The 14,291-nt window shown below is 37.2% G+C and overlaps 1 protein-coding gene across 12 annotated transcripts in view; it reads left to right on the top strand.

Annotated features, from left to right (window-relative positions):
- Positions 1-14,291, top strand: part of GPHN (gephyrin) — a 321,622-nt gene that overhangs the window by 210,644 nt on the left and 96,687 nt on the right. The window lies entirely within an intron of this gene.

Raw genomic sequence — 14,291 nt, 5'->3', positions numbered from 1 at the left:
AATGTGGGTCCACCAACACGTTGTGGTTACTGAAGTTTCGTGTTATCTTTTGCAATATCAATCATGAATATGAAAGTGTTAACACCTTGATTGTCTTTAATGTCCCCAGGAACGTAGATAATCCTGCCGCTGAGTGAAAACATTAAGCAAGTAGTATTTTGTCGACAAAATGTATGTGCAAATTTCTAGCCTGGGCTGGGGCAGTTCTGTGCCCCACTTTATTATTGTTAGGTTTAAGGCACTTTCAAATCGACTGGTTTTGCTCAAACTTGGATATTTGCTGCCTGACATTTGGAAACAAAAACCAGCCTAAATTGAATAGAAAGAAAGTTTTAATGCCAACCTTGTGGGGTTATTATTCAGTTCTAACAGATTATGCTGTACTATTTAATCATTGAGGCAAACTCTATTAATGTTCTCTTTTTGTCAACCTCTACATAGTATACATCAAAAACTGAGTGAATTGACCAGTGGCAAGGCCTGTAATGTTTACCTTCAGTAGGATTCCTTTTAGCAGAAGAAAACTATCTGAATTCGCTTTGTACGTTCACATCACAAAGATCTTTCTGTGGCACCAGATGCCGACGTACTAATAGACCCATAGCAGATGACAAACAATAACATTCTCCCTCATCTAATTCATAATCCTTGAAGATTATTCTGCTTGCTAAAGTGATTCCCAACATCTGCTAGTTCTTCTTTCCTGCTGTCTCATTATTTTCTGTCAACAAACAAGATTTATTGGCAACCACCCATAGAAATGTTTTGGTTTAGCCTATAAGATTGTTTTATGCAAGACTCACCTTCACTGTAATAGAATTAAAATTATTCTGACGGACAGCATACTTGAACTTCATTATATAGTCTACTTTTCTTAAGATGTTCGGTGAATTCTATCTGCAAGCACCTTCGTTTTTTTTGCTAAAAGTCACTTGTCTGATGGTTTAAAAATAAAAACTCAGAGCTTGTTACATTAGAACACTCAGAGCAGAAGAGCGATACAAAACAGAGAAACTTCACTGAGTTTTATGCCTGTTGACGAAATAAAAGTGTCCAAAGAAAACCAAAGGAGACCAGTAACAGGCATAAAACAGCACTGCTAAGAAGTAGCTCTAGATGAAGCCTATAAATTTTAAGGAAGTTTATCACAATGGGAAGGAGTAAAGTTTATCTATTATGAAGCAGAATGCACTACTCTAGACCATCTTCAAAGATTCAGAGATTACAGGAGGAAACTACAGGAACTTTGGAGCAGATTAAAAATCTGAAGCTCTTCTTTGGAAAATTAGTTGAGATAAGCTCTTACTGTAATTGGATCATGCTTTGGTATCTCATGTTAAGCCTTGTTTTTCATGTATTACTGCAAAACCAGATTTTGTTCAAAATGTGTGCGAACACACCACTTTCGTAACAGGAATTGCCGTGCAACATCTATCTAATCTAGCTTTTCTGTGATGTCTTTCGAAAGTGAATGGTACAATATAGGGAAAGATGTAGGAAAGCAGAACTGGAAAATAATCTTGAAGGATGATCTTATCTGTTTCTATTACCTAGAGGTGGATTTTGCACAAAAGTATAAGCTTCTTTGCCACTTAGAGAGCTCTTGGTTCATTTTACTTATTACTTTAAGAAAACCTAAACTACTCATCTTTTTGTTCAGTCCTCTTCAGTACCCTCAAGTTCTCAAACATCATCTGAATTTGTCGAGAAATATGGTTCATTCATATTCTTCAAGATTGTCAGTATGTCTGAATGTCTTTACTTACTATGTTTTTCCTTCTGGGTCCTGGCTTTCTAATAATGCAATATTAATTAGATTTACACTGGGCTTCTTGATCCAAACAGTAGCGAGAATAAAGATAAATTGTACTTAAGCATCCAGTTGATATTCCAGGGTGTGTTTTTTTTAATTCTTTAATCTGGAAGTGTGTATCTTTTCAATATTCCCACATGCTGGTTTAGGAACTCATTTCAGGGCTCCAAAACATGTATATATGAAATGAAACAAAGATAAAGTTTCAGCACAAAAAAGGGGGTTAGTTTTCTTTTATTATATATTTTCTTTGGAGTGATGGTAGCTAGTGGCACTATATTTCTTTGTCAGGTACATATTCCAGTTTATTTTGTTGAACCATTTTCTTGTTGTATTTTTCTGTCCTAAATGTACATTACTCCTTACATTTCTCCTACTGAATTTGCTGAACAGCAGAAAGTGGTTTGTGTGTCTCAGAAAAAAAAAATCAAGCTTCTGCAATGACGGAAGCACCTCTATTGAAAGAATATAAGCAGCAGGTTACTAAGGCATGGGGATATTGGAGAGAAGGTATGGGAGAGTGCAATACTAATACTCTTGATTGATCTGTTAGAAGTCTTTACCTTTTCACAAGTATATTTTGGAAAACCTAATGTTGTTTATGTATACACACAGATCATGTAGACAAAATACAACACTTAACTTTAAATTTGCTTTACTGTTTACACTTTCTTTTCCATGTTTTCTGAAAATCTCTGTTTTTAACAAAGTATTAAATGGTGAGTTTGAATCTGTATATTTCAATTAGTCCTCAAAAGTTTAATTTGCTGATAAAAGTAGTAATTATATTTTTCACTGTAGCCTTTTGGGAGGTGAGAACTTTTCAAGACAAATTTCCATTGGGACTATTCTGCCTATCGTTAGATTCATCCTCAAAACTAAGCAAACTTGCTTTTGTTACCTTTTAATAAATCTCTGTAGAGAACCGTCCTTGTTCTCTAAATTGCATTTGAGTTTCAAGCAAAATCCACTGCAACTCAAAGAGCATTTAAACTATATTTATGGTAGATGGATTCAGATATAGAGGCAATCTAAGTTTTACTCAGGGGAAAACTGCACTAACAGTCCTCCCTTTTTCAGTCATTCAACCATAAAGTTGATAGTGATTGTGACAGAAATTTTTATCTTCTACAATATAGTTTTAGTCTTTTTAAAGTTTTGCTGCTTTTTCAACAAGGTTAGATGAATTTGCTGAATGCTCACATGACAGAAATTTAGGATGACATAGTGTGGCTTGCAAGTTTTTCTTGTCGTTTCCACTAGCTGGTCAGATTCTAAGATCTGACTATATTTTTGTGTATGTTTGTGGTTGGTATTTTCATGAAGTTAAATGCAACGTTCTTTTCAGATACAAAAGCAGTACACTACTTACTGTAAAATACCATTTACAGATATGGAGAAATTTTTTTATGTTTGCATTAATGTTGACTCTTGGGGCTTTTATTAAACTTACAGTACAAAATTTTACATCTATAACTTCAGATAACTTAAAAGAATATATCCAGAGCAAATGACTGAGTCATTCCTTCAAACTTCTAATTTTGTTCTACTCTTAGGGAGATGATATTAGTATAAAAGAAAATTACAGCTTTCAGGTTGAAGTCTTCACTTCTCCCATACATAAATGACGTAATCAATATTTAATTTTTGTCAATGTTGTGTGTCAAAGTCAAATGAAGCAGATACAGAAGCCCAAGGACAGGTTTTAAATTATCATCAGCAATGCATTTCAGTGGCAAGAGGTGTTCAAAGTATTTCACTTTGCAAGATCATCAGTTTCACTGGTGTTCAGTTCTCCTACTTCAATGTGCAAAGTTTCTTTCAGTGTTATCTTTGATCATGAAGGCTCCTGAGGAACTTTTTATGGTACTTTTAAGATGAGAGCATTTTTTTCTTTTTCCATCTTGCTACTTCGTTCCTGATACTCCTTATATTCTGCTTAAGAAAAAGTCTCTTTTTCTTAAAGCAATAAAGCAAAAAAGCTTTTTTCTTAAAAAAAAAAAGCAAACTTTACTTGCTGGTTATCTGTCCCTTCCCTAGCTATCCATTTTTTAATTACACTGAACCAGACAAAACCTTCAGTGGTGTTAAGTTGCATCCTTACGTATTTGTAGTTGTGATACATAACTTTTAATTCCCAGGTAAGAAAAGTATATAGGCTCTATCTTAGAGCTAAAATGAGCAAGCAAGGCTACTTTTCAGAAGTTTTTTCGATTCTAGCAAAATGGCATCTCATCTATCCACTCCTCCATCCACACCTTTGTAGCATGGTATATTTAATTCTGCTAGTTGATCACTTTCTGTAACTTTCTATAGCCATCTCCTATTAAGAAGTGTTATCTTTACTATTTGTAAGTTGACATTCACCTAAAGACCTAATATTCCTAATGTAAAAAGTACGATACTTGTAATTTATGTAAATGTTTCAGTTGCAGAGAATTTCTGCAATAAAAAAGCCTAGAAAATAGATTTTTTTTAAATAAAGTTATGATAATTATTTCTGTGGCAGAAAATATTTTAGTATCTCAATCATCTCTCATGCTTGATACCAATGAAAAATGATGCTTTGAACACCTTCTGTCATGAACGTAGTTTTAATGTTGAATTTGGACATTGGTGCAAGATTTCCACACAGTCCAATGAGTTACAAACTAATACTAAACCGAATTAGGATTGATGTTTTCAATCTAGTGTTGTGACTTTTAATATACAGCTACTATATGAAGTAATGACATTAGCAGATGAGGGCAGGTAGAGTTGGGAAGATGCTTTTGTATCAATTATTGTTACAAATTTTTCAGTAGAAATGTTCAGTGTTTTTCAGTAGAAGAAAGATCAGGTTGCTTACCAGAAGAAAGATCAGGTTGCTTAGCGGAAATTCTTAGTTAATAATAAGATGCTCTTCAGGACATGATTTGGCAAGCTGTAGTTTTATCCATAGGGTACATGTTTTTGAGTGCGTTAAATTTTGCTTTTGTTCTTGATTCCTACTGTTTCTTCTTAAGGTGGTCATCAAGGTGAAAACAGTATGGCAAGTGTGTGAATGCATTTTAAAGTTTGTACACATACACTGAATTCCCAAGTAGAGTTTTTTTCTTTTTTTATTTATCAAGTTTGCATATGCTATAGTTCTTTCTACGCTTGAGTAAGTAGCAAGTGCTTTGGCACAGCTGTTTAGTGGTGATATGGTTGAGGAGCATGGAAAAGTGGAAAGGATGTTTTAGGTTCTTGAACTGATCCAGGTAGGTGAAATCACACTTTGAGCACTGCAAGGATTTCTTGCTTTTTTTTTTTTTTTTGTAAAACAAGTAGCTGTTTGCACACACACAAGCTTAGTTAAATGTTTGAGCTTGCTAAAAATTCCGATATTTTCTTGATCATTTCTAGCTTTTATTTCCTTGTGATTTTTTTTCATTGCACATTCCAGGATTACAAAAAAAATATATTTCATGAAAAGAGATGCTGAGAGAATGTGTATTTGACTAAAAAGTAGCCAGGGTTGCCTTAAGATGAGGAATCCTGCTTTCTAATGCATGTCAGTCTATTGTATCCTCCCAGGTTCTCCTCAATACAGTGTAGCAATGGTTTTCAAATGAATTACTAATAAACATACTGGAGTATTTTCCATATAATCATTGCCTTTTTTTTCCTCATTGTTTAAAGAGTGTTGTCCTGGCAAAACATGTGGATGATTGAGTCCCAACAAGTCTTATTTTTAGTTTACATTTTAGTTAAAAACGCTAATTGTTGTTAGTTAAAAATACTAAATGCCACAGCTTCAACAGTGAAACATTGTAACTAAGGAAGAAGCAGCTCTGTATGCTTGGGATATTAAAAAAAAAACCCACAAATACATCGTAAATAATAAAAGCAAAGTCTACTAAAATGCTTTCAAAAATGGAAGACTCACTTTGTAAGAAGGTTGAAAAATATAGGAGTAGGGTTTTGGTGGGTTTTGTTAGTACCAAAATAAACCCATCAACAAGTCTCTGGAGAGGCAGAATAAAGACTTATGTCATCAAGTTTAAACTGAACATTGAATTTCAGTAGAAGTACTTATTTGACCTAGTTTTATTTATTTTTTTCTTGAATATCTTTTTTTCAAGTAGTAACATATTCTTTGGTAACCAGGGTCTGTGTTATATAGCAGTGCCAAAATCCAGTTCGCTTCCTTGTCTCGTGCCCAAGAACTGTTTATAGCAAGACCAAAGTAGAATGTTGGAGTACTTGGGAATTGGCTACCTATACCAGTCCAGAGCTTACAGAATAATTATTGAATTCATAGAATCAGCTACTTTTCAGACCTGTTATATACTGAGTCATGCACAGAAGCTCTAATGTGAAGAATTTTCTTACATTTCTCCTTATTAGTAACCAGTTGGTATTTCATTAAGCTGTGGAATGCCATTCTTTTCCTGAGTCCAGTGAAACGTTTAAACATGTCAGAAATAAGCTTCTTAGTCTTTCCCTGAAAACAATTATTTTTTCAAATTGTAACTATTCTACATGTGTCTCTCTCCAGAAGAGAATAATCTTTCAGTACAAACATTCTGGCTCACGAATGCATTGCATGAGTTCTAATCTTATGTATACTTATGCTGCATCAACTTGTCAATTCCTTCTTGAAATGTTTTTTTCTTTTTAGCTTTGGGAACAGGATTTTTTGTTTATTGCTATGCTGTCTTCAAGTGCCAAGTGTTTTTTTCAAATTCTGATAACTTCAGTTTGGCATTACTTTAAGGAAAAGATGTGCATCCTTCTCGCATTAGTTTCCTTACCCACACCTTTTCAGTTCCTATCCAAAATAAATCTCTCATTTAAATTCTGATGTATCACAAGATGAGGGTTTGGGGAGTTGTTTTGGTTTTTCATGGGTTTTTTTTCCAATCAGCAATGTAGTTACATCTGTCTTTCATCCAGTTCTTTCATTTAGAAATTACTGTGAATGCACCTCTACAGAAATATTTGCTAGCTCCGTTTTCAATATATCTAGTTCTGGTCTTGTCACCGATGCTCGTTGAGACTGTTGGTGCCTGGTGATCATTTTGGTGTCTTGCTGGAGTTGACTTCTTAGAGCAATGCTAACTTCCCATCTGCATTCATTCTCTTTTCCTTAGGGATAATAATTCTTGTTACCTGTGCTAATTGATTTATTTTTGTTTCTTCATGAAATATGGTTTCAAGAGTAAAACTATACATCTATGTGCTGAATTTTCATATAGCCATATGTTCTGTTTGTAGGAATTTGGTTTTCCGCTGCAACTCTTTTTTAATGTCTCAGTCCCTGCTAATCTGTAATTTCAGCCATTGGCACATTAACCTGGTCTTAATCAACAACTCAGGTATGTACAGGCTTGCTTCTGTTCCTTCACTGACTATTAAAATAATAAATAATCCACATCATTTACTACTGTGTTCTTTCCTTGGATAAAAGAATCAGAAATTTCAAAAACGTACCTTCAAGGATAGACAACAATCCTTCCAGTTTCTTTCTTAATTATAGTAAATAATTTAGCAACGGTGTACCAAAGTTCAATGCTAGATATTGTAGGGGAGGTAGGTGATGTTATTCAGATCAGAAAAGACTTCAGTCACACTTTCATATCTACATACTCAAAAGCATACATGCATTCAGTAGTCTGTCCAGCATTCAGGCATCCATATATGTGTACCCACCTGCTCTAGTCAGGATTCCTTGAAATGATTATAGGATGTGTGGGGCACCAGCTATCAAGTTTTCCACAACTTCTTTCTGTGTTTGTTCTTAGCTTGGTATCCATTAAGTCGGTGTTGGATGTGACTTTTATACTCTTTAGGAGCTGATCGTTAAGGGGATCTCACAGAACAGTTTGGATTGTAAGGGACCTTAAAGATCATCTAATTCCAACCCCCCTGCCATGGGCAGGGACGCTTTCCACTAGATCAGGTTGCTCAAAGCCTTGTCCAACCTGGCCTTGAACACTTCCAGGGATGGGGCAGCCACAACTTCTCTGGGCAATCTGTTCCAGTGTCTCATCATCCTCACAGTGAAGAATTTCTTCCTTATATCTAATCTAAATCTGCCCTCTTTCATTTTAAAGTCATTAGCCTTTCCCTATCACGACACGCCCTTGTAAAAATTCCTTCTCCAGCTTTCTGGTAGCCCCGCTTTAAGTACTGGAACGCTGCTGTGAGGTCTCCCCAGAGTCTTCTCTTCTCTTCTCCAGGCTGAATAACCTCAATTCTCTCAGTCTGTCTTCATAGGAGAGGTGCTCCAGCCCTCGGATCATCTTTGTGGCCCTCCTCTGGACGTGCTCCAACGGGTCTGTGTCCTTCTTATGTTGGGGACTCCAGAGATGAACACAGTACTCAAGATGGGGTGTCATGAGAGCAGAGTAGAGGGGCAGAATCACCTCCCTTGACCTGCTGGCCACACTTCTGTGGATGCAGCCCAGGATGCGGCTGGCTTTCTGGGCTGCAAGCGCATGTTGCCGGCTCATGTTGAGCTTCTCATCAACCAACACCCTCAGGTTCTTCTCCTCAGGTCTGCTCTCAATCCGTTCTCTGCCCAGCCTGTGTCTGTGCTTGGGATTGCCCCAATCTATGTGAAGGACCTTACACTTGGCCTTGTTGACTTCTTGAGGCTTGCACAGGCGCACCTCTCCAGTCTGTGAAGGTCCATCTGGATGGCATCGCTTCCCTGCAGTGTGTCGACCACACTACACAGCTTGATGTCGTCAGCAAACTTGCTGAAGGTACACTCAATCCCACTGTCCATGTCGCTGACAAAGACGTTAAATGACATTGGCCCAATACTGACCCCTGAGGAACACCACTCGTCACTGGTCTCCACTTGCATATCGAGCTGTTGACCGCCACTCTTTGAGTGCAACCGTCCAGCCAGTTCCTTGTCCACTGAGTGGTCCATCCATCAAACCGTGTCTCGCCAATTTAGAGACAAGAATGTCATGCGGGACAGTGTCAAATGCTTTGGACAAGTCCAGGTACATGATGTCAGTTGCTCTTACCTCATCCACCAATGCTGTAACCCTGTCGTAGAAGGCCACCAAATTTGTCAGGCACGATTTTCCCATATTGAAGACATGTTTGGCTGTCACCAATCACCTGTGTTTTTTCGCATGTGCTTTCGCATAGTTTCCAGGAGCATCTGCTTCATGATCTTGCTGGGCACAGAGGTGAGACTGACTGGTCTGTAGTTCCCCAGGTCTTCCTTTTTTCCCTTTTTAAAAATGGGGGCTGTGTTTCCCCTTTTCCAGTCAGTGGGAACTTCATCAGGCTGCCACAACTTCTCAAATATGATGGATAGTGGCTTAGCAACTTTATCTGCCAGTTCTCTCAGGCCTCGTGGATGCATCTCATCAGGTCCCATGGACTTGTGCACCTTCAGGCTCCTTAGATGGTCTCAAACCTGACCTTCTCCTACAGTGGGCAGTTTTTCATTCTCCCAGTCCCTGCCTTTGCCTTCTGTGACTTGGACTGCGCAGCTGGAGGTCTTGCCAGTGAAGACTGAGGCAAAAAAGTCATTGAGTACCTCAGCCTTCTCCATATCTTGGGTAACCAGCTGTCTCATGTCCTTCTGGAGAGGGCCCACATTTTCTCTGGTCTCCTTTTATCACTGACATATTTATAGAAGTTTTTCTTGTTGCCCTTGATGTCCTTGACCAGATTTAATTCTATCAGGGCTTTAGCTTTCCTAACCTGATCCCTGGCTGCTGAGACAATCTCTCCGTATTCCTGCCAGGCTACCTGTCCCTGCTTCCATCTTCTGTAGGCTTCCTTTTCATGTTTGAGTTTTTCCAGGAGCACCTTGTTCATCCATGCAGGCCTCCTGATGTTTTTGCCAGGCTTCCTCGTCATTGGGATGCATCACTTCTGAGCTTGGAGTAGGTGATCCTTGAATATTGACCTGGTTTCTTGGGTCCTCCTCCCTCTAGGGCTTTATCCCATGGTACACCACCAGCCAGATCCCTGAAGAGGCCAAAGTCTGCTCTCCTGAAGCCCAGGATAGTGATCTTGCTGTGCACCCTCCTCGTCCCACTAAGGATCTTGGACTCCACTGTTTCGTGTTTGTCTCTCCATCCATTTCCACCTCTTGAGTATGTTAGATTTGCTCACTGTCCTGTGTTCTCCTTATCTAAACCTGCTTTTTATCATTCCACCATCATCTCTCAGTGGCTCAAGTCTTTGTTTTGGTCTGTAAATCATTTCAGGTTGTCTTGTTTTACTGATTGAGTATCCCCAGAAGCTACATGAAGTTCTGTGAACTAAATGAATGACTAATCTGCATGCTGTCAACACGTTTTCTTACATCCCTTCTGCTATGCTTTCTGATGCTTCCACATCCATGCATTTGCATTTTTTCTTTACCACTCTTAATATATCTGTTTGTTATTCAAGGAGTATTCTTATGCAGACATCTCTATTAGCTTGCTATTGAAGCAACCAACTTGTGTGTCACATCCTGATACTGTATCATGCTTCCACAGGGATGCAGTATCATAATAATATTCCATTTCATGTGCACATGCAACCCAAAGAGCTGTAAAAAGTGTTGTGAGGCTAGCAGCAGCAAGCAGTTATGTGTTCATAGGAGTGAAAACTGAAATTTAGACCAGGAAAGCTATTTCAAGGCATACATGTTCCTGTGGTTAATGTATCATCTGCGGTAAAAGTTCACTGGTTCCATCACAGAAGTAGGTAACATCTACCTGATGCAAGATGTGACAGAGAAGCAAGAATCTAAAGCACAGACATTGCTTTTCTCATGGATGGCGTAAATAGGAAATTGCCTTCAAGTTGTAGGTTCTTTAGTGAGTGTACTAGTAGTCCCTGAAGTCCAGTTTCACCTTTGAAAAGGTTTTTAAGAAATAAGGGAGTTAAAAGTAGATGGCACCTCTTGGTTCTGTGAATCTTATCTCCTATTTCAGGCAATATCTAATACTATTTAATGTTGTAATATGTAATACCGTCTAAGACTGGCAAACTAAAAATAGTTTTGCCCTCTGCATGGCTGTCTCCAGTCATGTTTTAGAACCTCACTACCTCATTGGTCAGTCTCCACTCATTTGCCTTTGTGCTACTGTTGGCCTTTTAACTTAAATAAGGCAAATCTTTTCTTGATCATGTATTCATTCCTTGGGTAGACTTATAAAGAGGAGGCATAGTTAATTCATAAAAATGAAATCTGAAAGTTTCTAAGTCAAACTCTTTCATTTTCATCCTTGTAAAAAGACTTCTTGAAAAGTATTTTCCTCCATTTGTTGTAGATTTTCACCTTCCTTGAAGAGATCAAAACTGTATACCTGCTTATATGAGATTTTACTGGTGTTTTGTACAATGGATTTTTAATCTCTGTCTTTTTCCAACTGTTAAGTGCTTGCCTATGTAGCAAAGATGCTTGTTAGTTCAGAACTTTGTATTAAATTTCACTCCATTTCTTTTACAGCAATCGTCTATGTTATCAAATACCTGCTGATGAGACTACTTCAATATTCTGTAATGATGATGTCTCCTGTGTTTATCTGAGAGCACTCCTAAATTTTGTGTCAAAATCATTATTGAAAATACTGGATATGGTCAGTTGCTACATTGCTTATTTCCAAACAAGGGGCAATGGCTTTAAACTGAAAGAGAGTAGATTAGATTAGATCTAAAGAAGAAATTTTTTACAATGAAGGTGGTGAAACACTGGAACAGGTTGCCCAGAGGAGTTGTGGATGCCCCATCCCTGAAAGTGTTCAAGGCCAGGCTGACTGAGGCTTTCAGCAACCTGATTAGTGGATGGTATCCCTGCCTGTGACAGGGGGATAGGAACTGGGGATTTGAACTAGGTGATCTTTAAGGTCTCTTCCAAGACAAACCATTCTGTGATTCTATGAAACTATATCCATAACTTCTCTTCTACCTGTTTCTCTTTCAGCAAAATATACTGTTAACCTTCCAACTAGCAGTTTTCTTGCCCTCCCAACAATGCTATTTTTACTTCTATACGTTCCTGTCCTACACTTGGTCTGTTTATAGAGTAGTTGCCTCATCAAAAGTAATGCAACTTTATACTAATTCTCATTGATTACTCTGCCTTCCTTCCCATATCATGTATTATCATCCCTAAGCAAAATTCAGGCAAGGTGTTATTTTTCATTACGTAGTTTATTATTGATGTCTTCCAAACATCAAATGATAGCATTTCTGCTTTCTTTTTTTATGTTAAGGAATCTTTTACTCCTTGTTCTAAATTTCTTTAACTCTGTTTTGCACTTAACAGTTTCTAGCTTAGATTACTGTCTCTTATTTTTATATCTGCCAGGCTCTCTATCTAGACCTAGTAGCTGTCTTGGCCTGTTTTTTTGTTCTTCACCACTCAACGAAGCAGAATCAAAGTATTCAATTTAAAGAGTTTATTTTAGCTTTCTGTCGAAGTATCTTCAGTTAGAATGATACTTTTGAAAAAGTCTGATAGCATTTCTGCTTTCTTTTTTTTTAATTTAAGGAATCTTTTACTCCTTGTTCTAAATTTCTTTAACTCTGCTTTGCACTTAACAGTTTCTAGCTTAGACTACTGTCTCTTGTTTTTGTATCTGCCAGGCTCTCTATCTAGACCTAGTAGCTGTCTTGGCCTGTTTTTTTGTTCTTCACCACTCAACGAAGCAGAATCAAAGTATTCCATTTAAAGAATTTATTTTGGCTTTCTGTCAAAGTATCTTCAGTTAGAATGATACTTTTGAAAAAGTCTGATGAAAGGTAGTTATTTTTCTCCCTTGGTACATAAAACTGTTGTCTGTTGATACAGAAAAGTATATTTTCCAAGATCAGTCTTATTTGAGTTGAGTACCTGTTCACTTTGAATTTATTGCATCCATATTGAAAATATTGCTCATTTGAGAGCAAATCTATCTTCATGTAGTAAAGCAATTAGGTAATTTCATTATAGTATAAAACTGCCAAGTCATTCTATGTCTGATGTCATAATAAAAAAAAACTATCCAAGAAGTTAGTTGTTTATCTAAAAAAAGATTGAGCCTGAATTCAAAGCTCATGTGGACCGTTTACTCTAGAAAGTGTGCTGCATCTCCTGGTTTTGCATGGAGCTTACAAGATACCTTCTGCAAGACATAGAAGACATAGACCTTATCTCAATTTTGAGAATTTTTTTTAATAACTTTTTTATATAAAGATCTTGTTTCTGATATCTTTTTTGCCCAAGTACATAAGCTTTCTCTTTTACAAGAATCGTGTTGCTGTTGCATTTATGGGCCAGCACAGCAATGTGTCAAATGTGAATATAGTCATTCATCTGTTTGTCTTTCCAAGAAAGAAGAGACAATACATTGTCTTTTAGGACTCAGCCTGAGCAATTGCTATCAGAATTTGAGAGTTTCATTCGTTAAGTAGATTCTTACATCATATTGATTACCCAAGTTTTTGAACTGTAGCTATTTTTAGCAAGTATTTCCCTGGAAGGTTTTGAGAAAAAGGTACAAGATGCTTTCTCTTTGGCATTCTTCTGCCAAGTTCCTGTGCATTATTTCCTGACTGGAAAAGGAGAACGTTCGTCCTACTTAATATGTGACCTAATAGCTCCTGTTTATACCTATTGGTGTGTGTGATCCTCATTCTGTGCCTCTCTATTCTTCAGGATGATTTTTTTAAAAAAAAATACCTGTACATATATATGTAAGCAAAATCTTTTATCACAGCTGAGCCTAGGTAATGTGCAACGATACCAGAGGAATATGTGTGCGCTTTGTCAATGCTGCTTTACTTGCCCTTTTGATGTGGTTCCACTCTACCTGGTCTAAGTGCAATAAATGGCAGTTTAGAGTACCTCAAATGAACGGTAGTCATTAATCAATGAGATGAGGTAAGCCCTATAGCAAATATATTTCCAGCAGAAAGGCTGGAAAACATTATTTATAGTCCTTAACATGCCAAGTTCATTCCGTTAAATAGTCCTGTTAAAGTGTAACAATCACTAAGCATCAACAAACAGTACTAGGAAATGAGAAAACAAAGCTGATGGAAAAGATAATGGTTTTTAAAATCAAAAGAACAGTTGTCACAATCTTTTGTCCAGCCTTCTAATAAAGTCATTCTGAATTTGTTAATGCAGTTCATCCTGTTAAATTCAACTTCTTTGTCTGCTTACCCTTTTAATTACCTCCTTTCTCACAATGTATGTTAGAAGCGCTTTATTTTGTAATTCATGTAAGGCTTAGGTCCATGCTTATCCAGCTCTGTATTCTGGATCTGCAAGGAGAGTTAAGTATGTGCCAGGTGCATTGCCTGCATTTGAGAAAATTCTTGTTTAGTTGTGCCACTTTTCATTTAGTAAAATATTGACAATAAGTTATTCTGCCTGTTTTAATTTTCTACATGAAACAGGAAAAGGGAGAAGACACTGTAGATGGGGAACACCTTTAAGCAAGGAGTTCTGTGCATTGACATGGCAGTTCTTTGCAGCACTTCATTTGCTTTATGA

This window comes from Tauraco erythrolophus, chromosome 6 (genome assembly GCF_009769465.1).
Source record: "Tauraco erythrolophus isolate bTauEry1 chromosome 6, bTauEry1.pri, whole genome shotgun sequence".
Taxonomy (NCBI): domain Eukaryota; kingdom Metazoa; phylum Chordata; class Aves; order Musophagiformes; family Musophagidae; genus Tauraco; species Tauraco erythrolophus.
This window is presented reverse-complemented; position numbering and strand designations above follow the sequence as displayed.